At 44.0% G+C, this 5,118-nt stretch overlaps 1 protein-coding gene across 1 annotated transcript in view; it reads right to left on the bottom strand.

Moving 5' to 3' along the window:
- Window positions 1-5,118, bottom strand: part of Luzp1 (leucine zipper protein 1) — a 72,222-nt gene that overhangs the window by 66,155 nt on the left and 949 nt on the right. The gene's annotated exons all lie outside the window — the stretch shown is intronic.

Here is a 5,118-nt window from a genome sequence, read left to right as displayed (position 1 = left end):
GGATTGGCTTAATTGGTAGAGTACCAGCCATGGTATGAGACCCTGAGTTCAAGCCCCAATATCAACAACAACAAAAACTGTAATTTTTATAAAGCTAACAATGCTTTTGATACTGTAGCTCAAACTTTAATATCTTGACCTCACACCCCACCACAGTAAAGCAGAAAGTATAAGAAAATAAAGCCGATGGGGCTGGGAAGGTGGCTCAGTGGTAGAGCACTTGCCTTACATGCCTGAGGCCCTGGGTTCGATTCCTCAGCACCACATAAGCAAAAAGAAAAAAGCTGGAAGTGGCGCTCTGGCTCAAGTGGTAGAGCGCTAGCCTTGAGCTGAAGAGCTGAGGGACAGCTCCCAGGCCCAGAGTTCAGGCCCCATGACTGGACCCCCAAAAAAAAATAAAAAATAAAAAAAATAAAGCCGAGCACTGGTGGCGCACACCTCTAAGCCTAACTTTGAATCATGATCCTCAGATCTCAGCCTTCTGAGGATCATGGCTCAAAGCCAGCCCGGGCAGGAAAGGCCATGATACTCATATCCAATTAACCACCAGAAAAACAGAAGTGGCACTTGGCTGAAAGTGGCAGTGCTAGGCTTGAGCAAAGAATTCAGAGACAGTACCCCACAACCAACCGAAAAAAAGAAAAAAGATTTTAAAACTTGAGTATCAACCTACTTAAGCTCAAATAATCTGCCCCTCACTAGTTCTGGCAATAAATAACCGCTCTGAGCTCAAGTCCCTCGTGGATAAAGTGAGGATAATGACTACCTCATGGAGTTATTACTTTCTCCCTACAGTAGCTCAAAATGTTGAGTAGGTATTCTGGAGGTTATTTTAATTTAATTATTCTTTCCTAATGGTATATAAAGAGCCAACCCTTGATTAAGAAAAAAAAAAAAAAGAGTTCCCATTCTTAGGTGGGAGAGGAAATAATACAACAGTCAATATATAGAAATAAAGAGAAAGGAGAAAGATGAAGTAGTAATGGGGCTTTTAGAAACTCTACAGCAAAAGTTTCAAGCATTTCCTAAGTAAGAAATAGATACTTGTACTAAAGCAAATGGGTCAGGTTCAGTGACTAAAGAAATTAGAGAAAGGAAAAAAAATAATCATGTGTTCTCCCAGGAAGCCACAAATTCTACCTTACATATTCTTCCCTCTATGGAATATCAGCTAAAACAACAGATTAACATTAAAGATATTTCACTACAAGATGGTACAACCATTTTACAGAATCTTCACCTTTAATTATTTGGACATATGCTAATCATATTAAGAACTTCTTGGGCTGGGAAGGTGGCTCAGTGGGACAATGCTTGCCTTGCACGCATGAGGCACTGGATTCGATTCCTCAGCACCACATAAACAGAAAAAGCCAGAAGTGGAGCTGTGGCTCAAGTGCTAGCCTTGAGCTGCAGAGGTCAGGAACAGTGTCCAGGCCCAGAGTTCAAGCCCCATGACAAAAATAAAAAGTTCAACTCCTTAATAAATCTTTTGTAGTTTTTCCCCAAAAATATATATCCTATTGCCTAAAAGTAACTAAAGTGACTAAAATGTACTTCCTCACAAACTTGCCCTCAATGAGATGTGTCTCTCCCTCTCCTATTCTGCTAATTCACCTCACCATTAAACATCTAAGTTTCCCTTGATTCTTACAAAGCTGGTACACTGACTCTCCAGTATCCACTGGTACTGGAAGAGCACTGGAACCTCCTAACATTCCTGGTATCAATCTGCTACCTATTCCCAAAAAAATAACAATTTAAAAGATAGTGGTAGCCAGCAAGGGCAGAAAAATGCTCAAGGTTCTATCAACCAGCAAAAAAAAAGTAAAAGAAAAAGAAAAGCCAACAAGCGGATAAGATGCTGAGTTTAAGCCCCATAAATAAATAAATAAATGATAGTGGTAGGACATTTGTCAAAGCTCACCAAACATTGGTTGATTATATTGAACATAAATTATATCCCAATAATGCACACATATACTCATTCAGCATTTACTGAGCATCTGACATGTGTATAAATTTATAGCAGATACTTCAGCCTGGACTATCTGGTGCTTTACTGTGAGTTGACACTGTCCCAAAATGCTGTTACATGAAAACTGGTTCAGTTTCTGATTATGAATGATACGTTAACGATGGCCTCTACAGTGGAAGGCTCACTAGCTACCTATCCCCTTGTTAAGAAATACATGATCCTGGTACTCTGTATTTTAATATAAATCCTTCTAACATAAGCAAAAAATTAAACACTTATTGCATGAAGGGATATACCTTGACCAATCCTTGTATGTCTACCAGAAAAGTAGAATACCTCAAAAGCATAGGGACAATATTACTGGAAAAAGGCAAAAACACCAAGAAATAAACTTCAATAGCTTATTCTAGGGTCCACAAAGACCAACACAGGGACTGAATCAAAAACTGGCAGCTCAAGTCTATAATCCTAGCTACTCAGGAGGCTGAGAACTAAGGATCATGGTTCCAAGCCAGCTCAGGCAGGAAAGTCCCTGAGGCTCTTATCTCCAATAAGCCACTCAGAAAACTAGAAGTGGCACTGCAGCTCAAGTGGTAGATCACTAGCCTTGAGCTGAAAAGCTGAAGGACAGCACCCAGGCCCAAAGTTCAAGCCCCACGACCAACAAAAAGAGAAAAAGAAAAAGAAACTACATTTCCTGGTTCTCAAGGCAGCATGCATAGTGTAAATAACTGTGGACCCTCAAAACAGATTTGAACTAAGTGGCTAGGTGCTGTCCCTGAGCTAAAATACCCAAGGCTTGAGCTCTACCACTTTGAGCCACAGCCCCACTTCCTGTTTTCTTAAGAGCTTTTTGTTTTTAATTCTTTTTCTTCCATTTTTCTTCATCTTTTCTTTTCTGATACTAGGGATTGAACCCAGGACACTGCTTTTGCTAGGCAAGCACTCTGCCACTAAGCTACATCTCAGCCCTCTTTCTTCTAATGCCAGTTCTTGGGCTTGAACTTAAGAGCCTGGGTGCTGTCCCTAAGCTTTTCGGGTCAATGCTAGTCTACCACTTTGATCCACAGCCCCACTTCCAGCTTTTTGGTGGTTAACTGGAAATAAGAGCCTCAGGGTTGCCAGGCGCAGGTGGCTCACGCCTGTAATCCTAGCTACTTAGGAGGCTGAGATTTGAGGATCACAATTCAAAGTCAACCCAGGCAAGAAAGTCCGTGAGACTCTTATCTCCAATAAACCACCAGAAAAACAGAAGTGGTGCTGTGGCTCAAGCCATAGAACACTCCTCTTGAGCTAAAGAGCGCAAGGACAGCGCCCAAGCCCAGAGTTCAAGCCCAACCAACCAAAAAAAAAAAGAGTCTCAGGGACTTTTCTGCTGGGGATTGGCTTCCAACCTTGGTGACACTAGCACCAAGACAGTTCAGCTCTACTTTCTATTGGTTGTATCTGTCTTTTAGCTTCTGACCTTCAGTTTAAGATATCCACCAGCTAGGTGCTGGCTCATGTCTTTAATCCTAGCTACTAAGGAGGCTGAGACCTGAGGATCACTGCTGAATACCAGTCCCAGCAGGAAAATCCATGAGACTCATCTCCAACTGACCACCGAAAAGCCAGAAGTGGAGTTGTGGCTCAAGTGCTAGACACTAGCCTGTGGGGGGGAGGGTGAAGCTCAGAACAGTGTCCAGGCCTTGAATTAAAGACCTACACATAGATACAGACACACACACATAAAAAGATATCCACCACCACCTAGCAATAGTATTGGGCAGACAGTAGCAACTCAACAATGGTTCTCTTTCTTGGTATCAAATTACTAAAATTTAAAAAAAAAGTAATCAAAAAAGCCTAGTTAACAACCCATATTATTTTTTTGGGGGGGGGAGGTCCAGTTGTAGGCCTGAACGCTGTCCCTCAGCTTTTCACCTCAAGGCTAGCGCTCTACTACGTGAGCCACAGCACCATTTCCAGGTTTTTCTGTTTATGTGGTGCTGAGGAATCGAACCCAGGGCCTCAGGCATGCAAAGCAAGTGCTCTACCACTGAGCCACCTTCCCAGCCCAACAACCCATATTATTAACTGGTCAACAATGAATCTCTACCTTACTGCCTTGTTTATACTACAATCCATTCCCTCCACATTCCACTATTTCCAGTTTTTCAATCTTCAGTTACTATGTTTAGAAAAGTGATTTAATTTTAGAAACCTGGAAAATTCTTCTGAGTAAACTGAGCAAAACCTTAATCTGTCCCACGGGGAATTCTGAGCAAAACAATTATTTCTAACAAGAGAAGAATTTTCTATGGCGTTATTCAATTTAACCACACAAATGCCACCACAGCTGCACACAAAGTGACAGAAGGCAATCTGGAACATAGTGTACAGATTCTCTGACAGGAAATACCCTCCTAAAAAGAAAAAAATCCAAACCCCTCCCTCCCTTAATCTGGAGCGGTTAAATCTTCCTAGGTGATCTGAATTCTTCCCGGCTCTGTCACCAGTCCAGTTGCTGAGGCCAGAACCACAGCAGTAGGTAAAAGAAATATCCTGAACAAACTCCACCCCCACCCACAATAGCCCCAAAAGGCAGGGCAGTCCAGAGAGTAGTCTCTCCTCCATCTACAGATAAGCCACCACGAGGCGCTCGGAAACACAATCCTTTCCCCAAGGTCATTCCAGTCAGGGAAGGTGCAAAAATCTGCAAGCAGTCCCCGGCCTTCTGCAAAAAAAAAAAAAAAGAAAGAAAGAAAAAGAAAAAAAAAAGAAGCACCGCAGAGCCTGGGGGCGGGAGGGGGCTGTCCGGTGCCCACTCGCTCCCTTCTCCCACCCGGCGGGGTGAGCACTGGCCTCGGCATTTCCGAAACAAGCCACGACAGGCTCCGCGGCGTTAGGAAAGGGGCTGACGTGATGAAGAAACAGATGCTTGCTCCCGAGCAACGCGGTCTTCCTCGGCTCGCACAACCTCCTCCGAGGTCATTAACACCAACCGCAGGCCGCGGCGAGGTCTGCACCGGGCGGCACAGCCCAGCCCGACAAACCCTCGGGACACCGTTCGCCCCGCACGCCAGGCCGCGGCAGCCCAAGGCCACCGGGCCCCCCGAAAAACCGCACTGCATTCCTGCGCTTGGGGAAGCCATGGCTCC

Source organism: Dipodomys ordii, unplaced genomic scaffold, assembly GCF_000151885.1.
Source record: "Dipodomys ordii isolate 6190 unplaced genomic scaffold, Dord_2.0 Scaffold6, whole genome shotgun sequence".
Taxonomy (NCBI): Eukaryota; Metazoa; Chordata; class Mammalia; order Rodentia; family Heteromyidae; genus Dipodomys; species Dipodomys ordii.
Note: the sequence above shows the minus strand (reverse complement) of the source record. Positions and strands in the feature narration are given on the sequence as shown.